The following is a 16,463-nucleotide window of genomic DNA, read 5'->3' on the forward strand; positions in this document are numbered from 1 at the left end:
AATAAAAATAAATAAAAATACCTTTTTAATGTTTTTGTACCAACTTTTTGAGCTGGATGCCTTGAGTCCTCACAAGCCCCTGCTCGGTCTGCCTGGGTCTGGGATGGGCTTGAGCAGGGTCTGTGCTGAGCCCCGTGGGTTCTCATGGGTTTGTGGGTCCACAAACCCGTAAGGACCCACGAGGCTCGGCGCGGACTTTGCCTGGACCCAACATGAACCATTTCACAAACCTGAATCCAGTTTGCACTTGGATCTGGTTTGAGGGTTCAGGTTGTGAGCCCGGTAACTCAGGTATTATTGAGTTGATGAGAAACATTGACATGTTTTATTAGATAATGCGGGAGATGGCCCGAACCCAATATAAAAATAATAACATCATGTCTTACAAAGACAGGTGAAGAGGAATTCACAAGAAGTGAAGACACAAGGCTTTTAAACAGAGCCACAACTGCACAGAGCTAACCAAAAACACCTAAAAAAAGGAGCTAAGAAACCAGAAACCACCAAACAACAAGATGCAGGAGCATTGGAAGTAAAAGGAACCAATGCAAAGCACAAACAAATTCTTGGGAGGAGAAGGCACTCAGCAACCTCAAATGAGAACACAAGACAGCCATGGAAGCAACCACCACAAAACATGAGAGGGCAGAAGTACTGGAAAAGATGAAGAAACAATACCAACAACATCCTCTCACCAAGCAGGTGAAGGAACCATTGACAATGTTTATGATGGATAGGGAAAGTTAAAGATGTTCTTCTAGTGCCAATTTATATTTGATTTCTTTTATTTGTAGTCTTGTTCTTCAGTTATTTTAAAATGCCTTTTAAGGTGTTGGACTATCAGATTGCCCATGTATTTGCCTTTTTCCTTTTAAAGCTTTCTAAGCTAAACAGAACTATACAAGATGTTACTTAAACTGGAAAGCTCCATCAAGTACATTGGCATTATTTGTATAATCAATGGATAGCAAATGTTGTGACATGCATCAAAGAGAAAGTTGGTAGCATAAAAGGAGTCTTTCTCACATTATGTGAAACACACAATTTTCTCTTTATCCTCTTGTATGCAGATTCATATACAGGTCTTGATTATCCTTAAGTGCTCCAATTTATCCTCATATAATCTCTCCTCTTCGATGTGATATTCTCAGTAATGAAACTGATATACATCAGGTTTTCTGTAAATTCTATCCATTAGCCTTTCTAATAATAAGCAACATGGTGCCTCCAGTTAAATAGGTGTTGTGGACTTGATTCCTATGTCCTTCAAACTCAAGCAAGGTTGCACCTGCCCGCAGATGGATGCGTGAAGCTTAATTTTGATGGAATCACTTGTGGGAACCCTAGGCCTCCGCGTTCTGGATGCCTTTTTTGAGACTTAAAGGCAAAGTTATTTTTCCCTCTCTTCCATTAGTCCTGGCATGAATAATGATGCAGAGTTTCAAGCTCTCCTCCATGGACTTAAACTTGAATCTCAACAGATAATCGATTTAGAAATAGAGGGGGACTCCTTAGCAGTGATTAATGCCATATGGAAGAGATCTGCATTGACATGGTGACTTGCAGCACTTTTGGGATGAAATTCTTCTCATCTTGGATTGTCTTAATTCTCACAGGGCGAACCATATATTTTGCAAAGCTAATTTGGATGCAGATTTGTTGTCTATTCAAGGGGCCAATGGGTGGTGTCACTATAGGTGGTACCTCCAGATTAGGAGGATATGACATAATTTGGTACCTAGCCATCAGCCTTCACAGTCCCCTTTTTGGCACGAGTTCCGTTGCCAATTCCAATGATTGAGTGTTGATTTCCTTGATTTTGGCTGGCATTTCAATCACCTCAATACAAAGTAGCCTGTATTATCGACACCAAGCCAATTTTGAAGGAGGCATATGGCTTATAGCCCGGCATCTAGATCAATCCTCATCATGTGAGCTGCTTATGGCATCTATATACTTAAGTGCTTTGATAATAATCAGTTTCTTGCAGGCTAAATCAATATGAAGTGATATCTCTCCTTTGGTGATGATCTCTTTCTTCTTTATGGCACTGTAAGGTGTAGTTGGCTCACATAGGATGGAGGCCTACAGTTCTGCTAAAACAAGCCCAGGAGCAGAAATGGATACCCCTGTTAGGCTAGTGAGTGTGTGGGCAAAATCACAGACCAAAGCCTTAATGTTGTTTATGTAACTCCGAAAAGTTTCATGTTCAAGGCACTCAAAATGGTCCTTGGAGTCTTTTTCTGCTTGTAGATGATAGGTACCAAGTTAACACTGATATCTCGTTGTGGTTTGTAGACCCATTAGATTAGGGCGAACCTAAAGGAAGGGTTCTGGTGCTTGCCAACATGTTGGTCCTTACTGATTTCATGGGTGATTTGGACATAGTTCTGGCAGTGGTTCTGCTGGGTTTTTGTATCCCAAGCCTTGGTGGTATTCCTCATTTCCTAAACCAGGGTGACCTGGTGGCATGACATCCATTTGTGGGAAACTTCGAAATGCTCACTTTCTGCAGCATTGCAGCTACGCTTCTGAGAGATGCTTCTTTTTTGAAAAGGATCACAAAACTCGAACTGGTCATGGGCATAAACTGAATGACAGATCTCATGAAGAATGTGGTGAAGGAACAGAAGCCGGAGCCCTTGAGTGAGGAAGACTGGGACGAGGAAGAGGAATAATTTTTTTAGTCCGCTTAGTCGTTTTTTTCTTCAAATGCTTTTTACAGAATGTCTATATGATAAACTAGTTCATCACAATGTTTTTAGGTTTGAGGTTTTGAAATTCTGCTCATTAGAGGAGCTTTTGGATTATGAAAGTTGCAGCCTGTAATTAATATTGGCTTACAAGGCTAATAGCCTGTTTGTAATATCTTTCATGTTAATACAAAATCTCAGCTTATCTATTAAAAAAATAAATCAATAAACAACGTAATAATATCAGTGGTAAAGGCATTCCAATTTTCAAAATCTCAGCTTATCTATAAAAAAATAAATTAATAAACAACGTAATGATATCAGTGGTGAAGCCATTCCAATTTTAATAGTGACAAGATACATCATGCTTCCAGAATAGTACAAAGCTAGGGTATTATAGGAACTGGAAAGCAGGTTATTTTGTGATGAAGTCGGGATTAGCAACTAAGGCTTTGGTACTATGTGTGGCACATGCGCATTTTCATTTTTAAAAAGATATTTTTTTATTTAATACTGCGTCTTAAGGTTCTACTGCCATTTTCTGAGGATGGGGTGTGAGTTTTAGGCGACTTCATGAGTAATGCTACTTGAATGGGCTCATTCATAATTTTATCATATTATCATGGATGAAAGAGTTTTATCATTCATAATCTTAGTTACCAGGATCGGACCCTGCTGCTCGGATCCAGGTCCGGGTTCGCTGCAAGTCCGGGTGGGATCCCTGCCCAGACCCGCAACTAACCCAGGCGGACCCTTTCATGAGCCCAAATTTAAGGATATATGAATATTTGAATAACATATTATACAATGATAATAATTAAGAATAATAATATTATAGTCCATTATAATAATGATATATTTGACAATGTAAAAACAATATATAAGATTATAGCATAATTGTAGTGTAAAATATTATATTAAATAACAAATAAGTAATTTGATTATAAATGATATCAAACACTAATAATAATTTTATAACGCACCTACATTATAATATAATTGAGAATTACATATTATTATAAATAATGTACAAAGAAATATACTACGTAATAGTATTATGAATAATGATATTATTAATATAATATATATATGCTATATGTTATAATTACATTATAAATCTATAGCTGATAGTATATCTAAACTATTATCACATTGATAACTAAGGGTAATGAATTGATTAACTAATTTAATATAACAATGTACTATATTATGATCTAATAATATAGTTAATATAATCAGTTAATATTAAGAAATCATTATACTAATAGCTATTAGATAAAATAATTGTCAAGGAGAGGTGCCCATTGCTTAAAGAAAGGTTGATACCTAAAATTAATATTTTCTTTTCGATTCTTTTGTAGGATAAGATCTTGACACTAGATAATTTAATAAAGAAAGGATTCATCATTATTAATAGGTGTATTCTTGCAAGAATGATTGTGAATCTATCACATCATTTGTAGATTATTCATCGACCTCCATTCTAATATTAAATGAGTTGATATTTGAAATCAAACAAGTTGACATATCATTGATTAGAATGATTCTTCAATATTACGTAATTATATTAAATATATTAATATCATGCCATTGTATATACGTATCTTAATACATCGATATTACCCTATTCTTATATCATACTTTAAGAGGGAATCCTATAATTGGATAAAATATAATAATAGTTCATATGCTATTATCGTTCACAAAAGAAATAATATTGATACACTATATGAATAAATATTAGTTATTATTCATAATCATAGTAAATATAAACATTATTAATAATATACGTAAATGAATAAATGAATTATGCAATATATACCAAGCCGATAGTAATTGTATTACATATATAAATAAATATTATAATAATGAAAGATTATAATATATTTAATCTATGTAATATTAATAACTAATAATGATAAATTGATTAATTAATCGATATAATAAGGATACAAGAATTGATATAAATGCAATATGATATATATATAATAAAGGATGGTAATAATGGTGACAACATTATTATGTTATATAGATGGCTTATATTATCCATAAGCCCAAGGATACACTACAAATATGGAAGTTTAAATAATTAATAAATGTTATACATATATATAATATATATTAATGTATATTATTCAATATATGCTAATAATCATTATTAAACCATAACCGTAACAACTAGTTAATTATTTCAAGGGTTGCAACCATATATGACCATTCACTTGTAATAGCATATGTAAGAGAGCAAATGATAGACTAAAGGGATATCATATACATATCATTATTAAAAACTTATCAAATACGGAATAAGTAAGGAAATGTCCAAAAAGGGGACATTACAGACCCATGGCGAGCCTGGGCGGACTCGTGGCGAATCTAGGAGGACCCACAGCAAACTCGGGAGGACCCACGATGAACCCAAGGGGACCCGTGGGTTTCTCTTATTTGTTTGTATACGAACCCGGGTGGACCCACAGCCCAAATTAAGGACCTGGACCTGCAATCCGCAACTAACCCGGGCAGACCCATGGTGAACCTGGGAGGACCCGTGGTGAATTCAAGAGGACCCACAGTGAACTTGGGAGGACCCACGATGAACCCAAGAGGACATGCGGGTTTCTCTTTTTTTTTGTGTCTATATATATATATACACACACACACACACTCACGAACCCAAATGGGATTTTTTTTTTTTTGCCCGAACCCATGAACCCGAACCCCGAACTCGAATCTGTCCCTGAAACCCGAACTCGAATCCATCCCCGAAACTGAATCAGCAACTTAGTTCATAATTTTATGATTTTATCAATATTATAGTACTTCTGCCATTGGGTAGTTTATGACAGCATTGAATACACATGATGAATTATATTTTTCACATAAGCTGATAAAATGTATTATGGACATTCAGAACAATTGTGACATTAACTTGTTTCAGCAATTCCTTTTCCAGCCTACTGATCTTCACTTTTTTGTTTGGGATTCTTTACAAACTTATAATCAATTTGAAATATTAACAATTGGATGTTATATTTGGAACAACATGTGCTCCATCTATGGATGCAAAATTTAATTCTGATAGCCTACATCAAATGCTAATTTCTTCTCTGAAATTACTCTTATAAAAATTGAACTGATAACAATATCAACCTCCTACATCTATTCTTTGCTAAACTGTGAATAGCTAGTCTTCTCCATCTATGGATGCAAAATTTAATTCTGGTAGCCTTCATCAAATGCTAATTCTTCTCTGAGACTACTATTATAATAATTGAACTGATGACCATATCAACCTCCTACATCTATTCTTTGCTAAACTGTGAATAGCTCAGTAATTTATTCTAATCATTGGAGAAGTTAAAATCCTAGAGGTATTCATATCTTTTCAGATTCTATAGTTTTTCGTCGGAAAATTGTCAGCCCCTCTCGGATTTTATATTTTTTGATAGTAAATCTTATCTTTCATTTTAACCTTAACCTCTTGAAGCATGGAAATGTCTACTCCTCTATTCATCTTAAGAAATATTGTGATTATATATTTTCTATCTAGGGATTCCAACACCTTGACATTCTAAGATACACAATTTGGAGACATTAGTATTTAGAGAGTGTTCATGAGTGCCCTAAAACTTTTGTAGCATTTGGGAAATACACCCTTAGGATCCTTATTCTTCTATCAAGAGGCAATGGATCCACTAAATTTGCCCATTTTCCTTTAAACTTTAAAGTCAAAAGTTTTCTCTACCAACTTTGAAAGCTTCTTGGCCTTTATATCTTTCTTAGCTTTGGCTTTCTTTTTGGGCTTTCTAGACCCAAGCTCCTTTACAGCCCCATCAACAAATTCTCATCAATACTACCTTCCCAGGGAATAATATCCTAAACATTATTTGAGTTAACCTCTACGTCCTTAGCATCACCAATTTCATCCTCACCCACCTCCAATTTACCTACCATCACCTCATCATTTCCTCCTTTAGCGAGAAGAAGAATGCCCTGTATAGGATTTTTTTATTATGAGTACAAGCTAGGTGATACTTGAAGGGTGGAGGGAGTGGTAATAAGGATACCAACGAGTGACTAATTGGACAGACAACCATTAGGCTCATAGGCCTTGTCTAGATAATCAAGGATCTCCTCCAAGTTAACAACTAATGGATGCATTCCTTATGAGAACAACTAGTGGTCTCTCCATGACCATTACCTCTGTTAGACTCCATCTTGCTCCCCCTAACATCATATACCGCCCTATCAACGACCTTGTCCTTTCATTGAAGCACAGGCCCATAGGGAAGAGGCTAACATTAAATTATTTCTTGTATCAAATAGCCATTTTGGCTTGTCTAGAACAACTTGTTGTGTATATAATCTCATGTGTTCAAAGAACTCTTTAACACAATCTAAACTTGTCCACATTGTTTGTGATGGGGTTGGTCTTTCTAAGGGCATCTTTGAGAACCTCCAACTTCTCAATAGTGGAGGAATTTTGATGGTGTTCAATAGGCCTAGGCTCTTGTTTCTCAAGGTTATTAGGGACACTCAAACAATTAGGGATAAGAGTAGGGCGAGAGATAGAATAAATAGTAACGGGGGCAACATCATTCTTAGACTAAGTATTGACATGTATCTTACCCTTTGAATTGGGGGGATCAAGGTTCTCCTTATTTTTTAATAAGAATAATTTCTCATCTACACCTTGTCTATTGATAGTGAGAACACACTGATTCCACCTAATAACTCAATGGGGCATCTTAGGATACCCCCCACCAACATATTGATGAAAGACTTCTAATCAAGTGGTTATAAATTTAATGCAAGTCTTATCTAAGACGTAATAAATAAATAGTCCCATAACATTGTTAAGGAGTGACAATCTCATACTATGCCAAGCAAAACCTTTATTATACTAGAAACCAACAACCGAAATTTTGTGTGTTGTAAAATATTATTTGAAGTAAAATCATTTGAATGGCATTAATTAGCTTTGATCAATTATAAGGAAATAGTAATAATTCTTCATTTCAGTAAAAAGTCATTTGCGAATCTAGAATGTACACACACCAAGTAAATATATGAAATGAAAAATTTATTTGTTTTGGAAATTTGACAAGGAGCCCAGTGCACTTCCCGACTTCCCAACGCTACGAAACTATTCTGCAGGTGCAATAGCGGAGGGGTTTTGGCAATAGCAATAGTGATTTGCCATGGGAGGAACTGAGCGCTTTTTGCTGTAACCAGCAAATCCATACCTTTATTGGAAATGCAGTGTGAAGGGCCACAAACAGGGCTTTTAAATTCAAATTCATCATCGAAGCCGGTGTCAGGTTCTATTTCAGTCAGGGCTGGCCGCAATTTCCTTGCAAACCCATATTTGGCAGAGAGTTTCTAAAGACCAAAGTAGAACACAGGTACGCTAACCCTCCTGTTGCTAGGGTACGGTTCCATATTATCCAAAGCATATTCTGTGTGTTTCTAGTTAAATAATTTGAAAAATTTGCATTTTTCTATTCGCATGAATGTTTTCAGCAGTTGATAAGTTTTTGTCCCTCGTTTTTATTAGATTTATCATCATAAAACGAAGAGCTGCTTAAGTTTTTGAATCGTTGCCCGAGTTTTTATATTCTCAAATAGTATCTGATCCTCCATAGGTAGAGCCCTTAGTCAAATTCTTGAAGCCCCCTTCGTGGCCATTCGCACATTATTACGTTCTAATATTTCCTCTTTTACTGCATGTTTGTTCATTCTTTTCTAGCTAGATCTAACATTTGAAAATTAACTAAAATTTTCTAGATATAACTAGAAAAGAATGAACAAACATGCAGTAAAAGAGGAAATATTAGAACAAGAATAAGAATAAGAACAATAAACTCTTATTAATTTACATATGAATATAGTTACTATATATATACTTTCTCAAAGACAAAGATGAAGGGAAAATGAAATAAAACTGAAAAATCAGAGACATTCCTTAGCTTCCAAACTAAGCAATGTCAACTTTATCTATAGATCAAGGATAAAACAAGTTGCAAAAACAACCATCCTTGAAAGTAGGGATAAGAAAACAGATCTTGCTAGTTTTATTGCACTAACATACTTTATGTTACTTTATATTGCTAGTTTCATTTATATATGTATATGTATATATTGGATGAGTTTATTTTGTGTGAATTTCCTGTTGAGCCACTGTGTCAGAGCTGAGATTTCAACGCAAACAGCTTTTGGGTTATGTAACTTTCTAGATGAAGATGTTTTAGTTGAATTAGGGACTTTGTGTTTCTGCATTGGCCAAGTTTTATGACATGTTCTGTTCTAGGTTTTAGCAAGGTGGAATATTTTAAAATATAACTTTTCTGATGATACCTTGTCGGGTTAATCTTCTAATTGAGGTAGGCTTCTTCTGGATCTTTATGAAACATGTGAATATCACTCATTTTTTTAGTGTTGAAAATTTATATCAGAATCAAACTGCATAATAATAAAAGTTTAGTGGGACGGAAGTACATTGAATGGAGGTGAAGTTTGCAAGAGTGCTCCGCGTGGGCTGTGCAGGGAAAACAAACTTATTGCATTTGTGAACCTTCCTGCATTGGATTCTAAACAAAATCGAAAAAAAAAAAACAGAAACCTAGTATATGGAGCAAAAGTGCAAAAATAAAATTGAAAATAAACAATGACGAGGAAAATTTAAAAAACTAAGGCCTCTGCAACATGCGTTGTATTTGGAAAATAAAATCAAAACAAATAATCCCATCAGGAAATACCTTTGCAATAAGGCATTCACTTATAACCCCAAAAATTCTCCATCAACACTGGAAGGAATAGAGGGTGGTTGACAGCCATTGGCTTAAAACAGAAAGAGCGCAGTAAAGTGGTTCGTAACAAGTACTTTACGGTTCAGCCCTTCATAATTAAGAGGAAAAGTTCGAGTATTTCTTGAATGCCACTATATGAGTAATGAAATGTCAACATCAAGTAGCACCTGCAACATGAAACTGGAAATCCGCTTAATAAAATTTATTACATTTCATTATAAATTATCCTTATTAGAAATTGGAAATCAACAGTGGAGGAATTTTGATTGTGTTCGATAGGCCTAGGCCCTTGTTTCTCAAGGTTATTAGGGACACACAAACAATTAGGGATAAGAGTGGGGCAAGAGATAGAATAAATAGTAATGGGGCAACATCATTCTTAGACTAAGTATTGACATGTATCTTACCCTTTGAATTGGGGGGATCAAGGTTCCCTTTATTTTTTGGATACAAATAAATAATTTTGCCAACCATTAACTTCCATACATTCACTTATCAATGTAAAACTCATATAACTTAAAACTCGTATAACTTAGATATTCTTTAGTTGCGTTAATTTATTTTATATATACTGAAAAATGCAGAGTTACTGAAGCCAATTAGAAGCATGAAAAAAGAACTTAATCGCTATGAGAGAAGTATTCTAAATAAAATAAGAGGATCTAGATTCTAGACTTACATTGGGAAGCCCTACAAAATCAAAATATACAGACGCAATAAATTAACTTGCTTTCTGCAAAAGGAAGGTTCTTTGCTATAAATAGTCATTGACAGAGCCATGAGAAAGGTGTTAATGGAGAAATAACATCAGTTTGCATTGTGGACAGAAGCAGAAGAAGACAAGATGTTCTCTTTGATCATCATAAAAATGTGAATAACAGAGTTTGATAGTTCTTCTTAGGAGAATGGCTTCGGCCAATGATAACACATTACATAAAAAACAAATTTCTTTTGTAACTCTTAACCATTTGGTAATGTTGCAAGATACAATGAAGAGATTTTGCACAAATCTTTAGTGTTCCCTGAAGATTCTAAGCAGCTGTCAACTTACAACAAAATTTGTGGAAAGTGCAAAGAGTGCAAGAGAGAGACATAAACAGTTACCTCAAAATTATCAAAAGTATAAATGACTGACTAGCAACTCATGATAAGGAAGATAAGGAACAAGAAGCCTTTTTTAGGATGATGTTGGCAACTCACGATAAGAGAGATAAGGAACAAGAAGCCTTTTTAAGGATGATGTTGATATGCTTTCTGGTACTTCTCAAAATTGCTCTCAAGTGCTAGATTCGGTGTATTTACATTGTGGAAGAAATTGAAGATAGATTGGAAGTTCAGTTCATCACACCATCCACAAATTGATAGACAAACCGAAGTTGTGAACCAAAGTTTGGGGAATTTGTTGAGATGCTTGGTTGGAGATAAATCAAAGGCCTAAAATCTGATTTTACCACACGCAGAATTTGCATACAATAATTCTATCAATAAGAATATTGGTATACAATAATTCTATCAATAGGAGTATTGGTAAATCCATTCCAGATTGTATATGGGAGTAGTCCCAGAAATGCTATGAATTGAGGCACTTGGATAAAGGAGAAATAAGTAGTGCTGAAGTGGAAGATTTTGCTGAACATTTGAAGATCATCTATGAGGAGGTGAAGCAACACATTACAAAGACGAATATGCAGTACAAGGCTAAGGCAAATGTGAAAAGGAGGTATAAGGAATTTCAGATTGGAGATGAAGTCATGGTTCATTTGAGAAAGGAGCATTTTCCAATGGGTACATATAATAAGTTGAAAATGAAGAAGTTTGGACTGTGCAAGATAGTGAAAAGGCATAATTCTGGAAATGCCTATGAAGTAGAGTTGCCTACTTAACTGAATATGTTGCCAATATTTAACATCTCAGATCCGATAGAGTATTATGAAGGAGATGAAGTTGCTAAAGCATTGTGGAGTATTCCAACAACTAGTTTGGCTACAAAGGAGATTGAGGAGATGCTGGACAGCTGTGTTGGCAAAAGTACAAGGAACAAAACTTATGAAGAGTACTTGGTCAGATGGAAAGGGAGGCTAGTAGAAGATTCATCATGGCTTGCAAGGGTGGAGGTTGACTGTCTTGGTTTTCCTTTGAACACCTGAGTCGTGACGGGGTCACTTCTCAAATTACCCTGGCTGTTTGATGTAGGAGAATCTTGCGTGGAAGAGCAATCTTGCATCACCCAAAAATATTTCCTTTATGTTTCTTGAATAAGGGTTGTCTCAGTGCAGAGTTGTTGTCTTTGAAGGCCTACTACTTAGTAAGTCAGCCATAGAGGTGGATGTTCATTTTAGATATATCAGCCTACCAGTTAAGGCTCAATGCCATATCATGAGTATTCGTGGATGTATTGCGGATTTTTGTTGCGTGCAATTTTGGTATAAAAACTTTAGTCTTAGTGTTGAAGGCCTTAGAGGCCCCAAATGAGCTTCGAAATGGAGTCAACTAAAGCTTGCACGAGTTGGGCCTTGTAGATCAGAAGCTGAGGATTCCAGAATGGGGTTATAATAGAAAATTAGAGTCAAGAAGTGCCTTTTGTTCTTCACTTAATAACTTATTTTCTTTTTTCTCTTGTTTCTTTTAATTTTATGACTAGAAAGATGAGCTTCCTCCCCAAGTTAGGCTGATCTATCCAGGTCAAAAGAGTATCCTGCTTTGTGATCTCCTGATGGAAGACCTTCTTGAAGCCCTAATAATTGTGCAATAGCCTCATCATTCTCACATATGCCTAGATTTGGACATCGTTGTTGGTCCCAGTCAATTAACTCAAGATGGACTAGGCAGAGGTTTATACTAGGTGATGGCTTAGTTTGGGAGAATGGAATTGTAGAAATAGTTTTGACAAATCTAGAGTTGGAGGTGATGTACCATCGAGGGAATGCACATTAACATGCTTATCCATATAAGGTTCTTCTAGAGTCAGTTGGTCAAACATTTGAGTAATGTGCATGGTGCTTGTAGAATGAGGGGAATGCCAAGGGATGTCTTGTGCAAAATCATGGAGAGATAACCACTCATACTCATGTGAATCAGTCACACTAGAATGCTCATAAGGTATCTAATTTCCTATAGAATCTAGGACTTCTTGTTCAAATGACAATTTAGTGTTTACAGTTTCCACTTCTTATGGCAATAATTGTGGAAGTACATGACTAATTTGGGCATGTCCATGAATTTGCCCCCGGTTAGGATTGATGACTTCTGGAGTGTCTCTAACATCTATACTGGAGCTTCCTAATCTAACTCTAGCTTGACCATATCCTAGACCCCTTGTGTTTCTCTAAGTAGATGGTAGTGATAGTTCTATAGCTCCTTGTTGTTGTGCCCCCAGATGTGGTTCCAACATATCCAAATTTTTGTAACATGATGAATCCATGTCGATATCTCTCCAAGGGTAGTTGAATTGGCAGTGGGTCTTGAGAGTCTTGGTATAACCATGTGTTAATATCATACTCAAAAGGATGCTCTTCACTCACATCACCCCATCTAACAAATGTTGTGGGTGGACACCTAAAGATAATAGGTTTTGATTCTTCAATTACTTCTATGGGTCTAGGTCAGCCATATGATTTGGGAGACAAAGGTAGTTGTGTGATGGTGAATGCCTCTTCATAGCAATATTCACCACATCCTCTGTCTTGGACTGATTTTTTAATTCTTGTCCTTGATGTGTTTGTGGGAATTGAACTAGAGGTAGAAGGTAGACTTGCTTCTTGATTTAGGGGCGCACTTGATTCTCAGAGATAACTCTTAAGTTAACACAATATTGGAAAGAGTTTGGATCACCTTTAATAAGGACCTCAACACCTTGATGTGTACATTTAATGCATCAGTGATAAGTGGAAGGCACAACTTGCATCTCACGTATCTAGGGCCTTCCTAATAACATGTTATATCCTAGCTCCAGATCGAAGATTTGGAATGGGGTATGTTTCACCAGTGTTCCCACTGTGATTGGCAAAATAAGAGCACCCTTGGATGATCTTTCCTCTTCATCATAGGCTCTGATATTTACCCCCCAGGTGATATCAACACTCTCCTCTGAGTATCCCTAGGCTTTTATGACTTTTAAGAGTACATATGTTTAGTCCAGCCCCACTATCAACGAGGACTTGTCTGATTGTTTGTGTACTTGAACTAATAGGTGTAAGGGATCATTGTGCAATGAATCATGTGGAGGTACATCCTTCTCAGTGAATGTGGCATACTTATTGATTGTGATATAGTTGATCATTGTTTGCAAATAATATGGAGTTATGTCCCTTGGGACAACAACATTTTGAAGGGCTTGGACCAACGCTAGTTTATGTTGGGGAGATATGTGAAGTAATTTGAAAATGGAGATCTGTGTAGGTGTTTTCTTAAGCTGGTCCACTATGTTGGGCAATGGGTTGGAAGAAAGTGTAGCATTTGTAGGTACAGTAGAAGTTGAGGGTGCCCCTAGTAGGACAACCTTGGAGCGATGAGTTGTGCTACACATTTTGAATTGTTATTTTTGATAGTGATTATAGCAATTTGGTTTGTAGGAGGATTAACATTAGTAATCACTTTATTAGAAGAAGATTAGGTGTAACTAACTTGCTCGGATTGTTTACTAGATGTAGGGGCCTTTCCTTTGTTATGATCTTGCAATGGATCTTTGAAAATGGTGTGTAGAGGTTCGGGTTTGTCCACATTGATTGGTCCATGCTCAATTAGATCTTGAATGATGTTCTTCAATCTATAACAGTTCAATGTTTTATGACCTTTAACATGATGCTTTTCACAAAAGACATTATCATTCCACCACTTAGGTTTGAATGCACCATGTTCAAATTCTCGTATTTATGGCGAAGTGATCAAATTCTTCAAGATCAACTTCTTCAGTGTCAATTCGATTGGTTCACATAGTGGAGTATACTCACATTTTGGAAAAGGTTGTTTGGGAGGAGGTGACACATTTGGTTGAGATTGAGAAGCATTGACAGTTTGAGCATTAGTAGTGGGAGTTTGATTGTTTGCCAATGGTGTGTGCATTACCTAGGTTGGATTGTGCACATGTGCCCCTTTTAATGAAATCTTTGGTTGGGCATAATTGACGATCATAACATCAACAACACCATCACTAGTGACATTTTGTTCTTTTTCCACCATTTTACTTTGTCAACATTATTCTTGGTGGTGTTGGGTTGATTAAGCAAGGACTCCTCTCTTAATCAAGTTTTACTCGCATCTGATACCAAGCAATCTACCTAGGGACAATTTGGTTCAACATGGCCTAAAAAGGAGGCTTGGTAATTAACTAGGATTTAATCAAATGATCTGTTCAAGGAGTCTTCCTTTTACCTCTCAATTAAGAGAGCTTCCCACCAATCCTTGGCAGGTTTTGCGTAGTTTGTGAGGACTACTAGAGGAAGGCTATTACAATGTTCCTTGTCTGGCAACCCGTAAAAGATGACAAGTCTTTCGGTTTAGAATGAGTTGGATAAACCGTGGCAAAGATAGATTTGTATCTCTCTTAGGGCCACCCCTCTCACTGGCTATGCTAAAGCACTTGGGAGGCGTGCCCTTCTATGGCTCTATTTAAACTAGCATGTTCATCAAAGCAATGAAATGAAAAGTAGGTAGGGAATTTGATCACTCAAAGAAAAGTAAGAGCATGTCCCTATTACTTTTCACCTCCAAACATAATATACAGAGTTAATTTCCAGCCTTTAGATAAATGACAAAAGTAGGCTCTAAATGCTAGTGTATTTGTTAACTTCCCGAATTGCCTTCTATTGAAATCTTTGGCATGTTTGGCATTTTGATCACAACTTAAAGAGTTGAGAGCATAGGCCTAATATCTAGTGAGTTAAAGAAATCTGTTTCTTTTACTTATGGTAGAGTTTGAACTTTGAACGCTGCAATTTAAGAAAAAACAAAGGTTTCAGGTTTACCTTGTCCGAAGCTAGCAAAGGCTAATTTTTTTTTTTTTGAGATTGCTTTGTTTTTAACTTTTTTGATACTCATCTAGTGGCGATCATTCCAGCTCCTAAGCATCCACAGCAGCTGCCACACACGTTAGTCCAACACATTTATGGGACAAAGTGAAGAAAACTTGATTAAAAAATACTTATAACAAAACTAAAAAGATTAATCTAATTTTAAAAAGCTAAAAAAAGTCACTCCTTAAAAAAACTAAAGTAATCTTCCATTTAATTAACTAAAAAAGAACTATTCTAATTTAACAAAACTAAAAAACAAAACTTAAAAAAACTAAGAAGCTAAATACCAAATCTAATATAATGCAAATTCGAATCCAAATTATGTTACCAACATCTAAATTACAAAATAAAAAAAACTAAAATCTAATCTAAATTAGTATTTAAAAACTAAACTAAACATAAAAAATACGAAACACTAAAAAACAAAACTTACAAAAAAACCAAATCTAAAACACGTGGGCTGATTTTTCTATCTCATTTTTTTGGTTTTATTATCCAATGTTTTTCTTACTCACATCCTTTCCACGTAAATCAATCTAACATTAAGAAAAGAATAACATAGGTTGGTGCATGGTTGAACAGTTGATTTGTTTTGCATTCAAGAGGTGACTTTTGGCATTGATTTTAAATATGCTCAATACGATGATTCAAAGATGTGATCTGCACTTTTGATTGTTACACACGACTCCCTTATATGCCTATGTCAACCAGAAGACAACAAAATAAATAAATAGTGTTGGGCATACTCTCCAAATTAGGAATGACTAATTTGATGCCTACAAGCATGTTAGTGGCTGTTTTTTCACGTCGGGTTCATCAAAATATTGTAGGGGAAATCTACAAGGCTCAAACAAACTATTAGTAGCACCAATTTATTAATATGCTAAACTAATAAACTCATGCAACCCTACAAACAACAGAAATGAAAGCGTAATCAAGTGAAAATTTAT

General features: G+C 35.7%; 1 protein-coding gene across 4 annotated transcripts in view; it reads left to right on the plus strand.

Annotated features, from left to right (window-relative positions):
* LOC149530753 (mitochondrial import inner membrane translocase subunit PAM16 like 2-like) overlaps nt 1-16,463 on the plus strand; it is a 129,907-nt gene that overhangs the window by 11,581 nt on the left and 101,863 nt on the right. Inside the window, exon 2 of one of the 4 annotated variants that reach the window (XM_089809748.1) lies at nt 7,802-8,098. The exons of 1 other annotated variant lie outside the window; for it this stretch is intronic. The gene's annotated coding sequence lies outside the window, so the exon portion shown is untranslated. The remainder of the gene's footprint in view (nt 1-7,801; nt 8,099-16,463) is intronic. 2 more of the 4 variants (XM_089809747.1, XM_089809749.1) reach the window with 2 other exon arrangements.

This window comes from Cupressus sempervirens, chromosome 11 (assembly GCF_028749045.1).
Source record: "Cupressus sempervirens isolate cs-2001-9-10 chromosome 11, ASM2874904v1, whole genome shotgun sequence".
Lineage (NCBI taxonomy): Eukaryota > Viridiplantae > Streptophyta > Pinopsida > Cupressales > Cupressaceae > Cupressus > Cupressus sempervirens.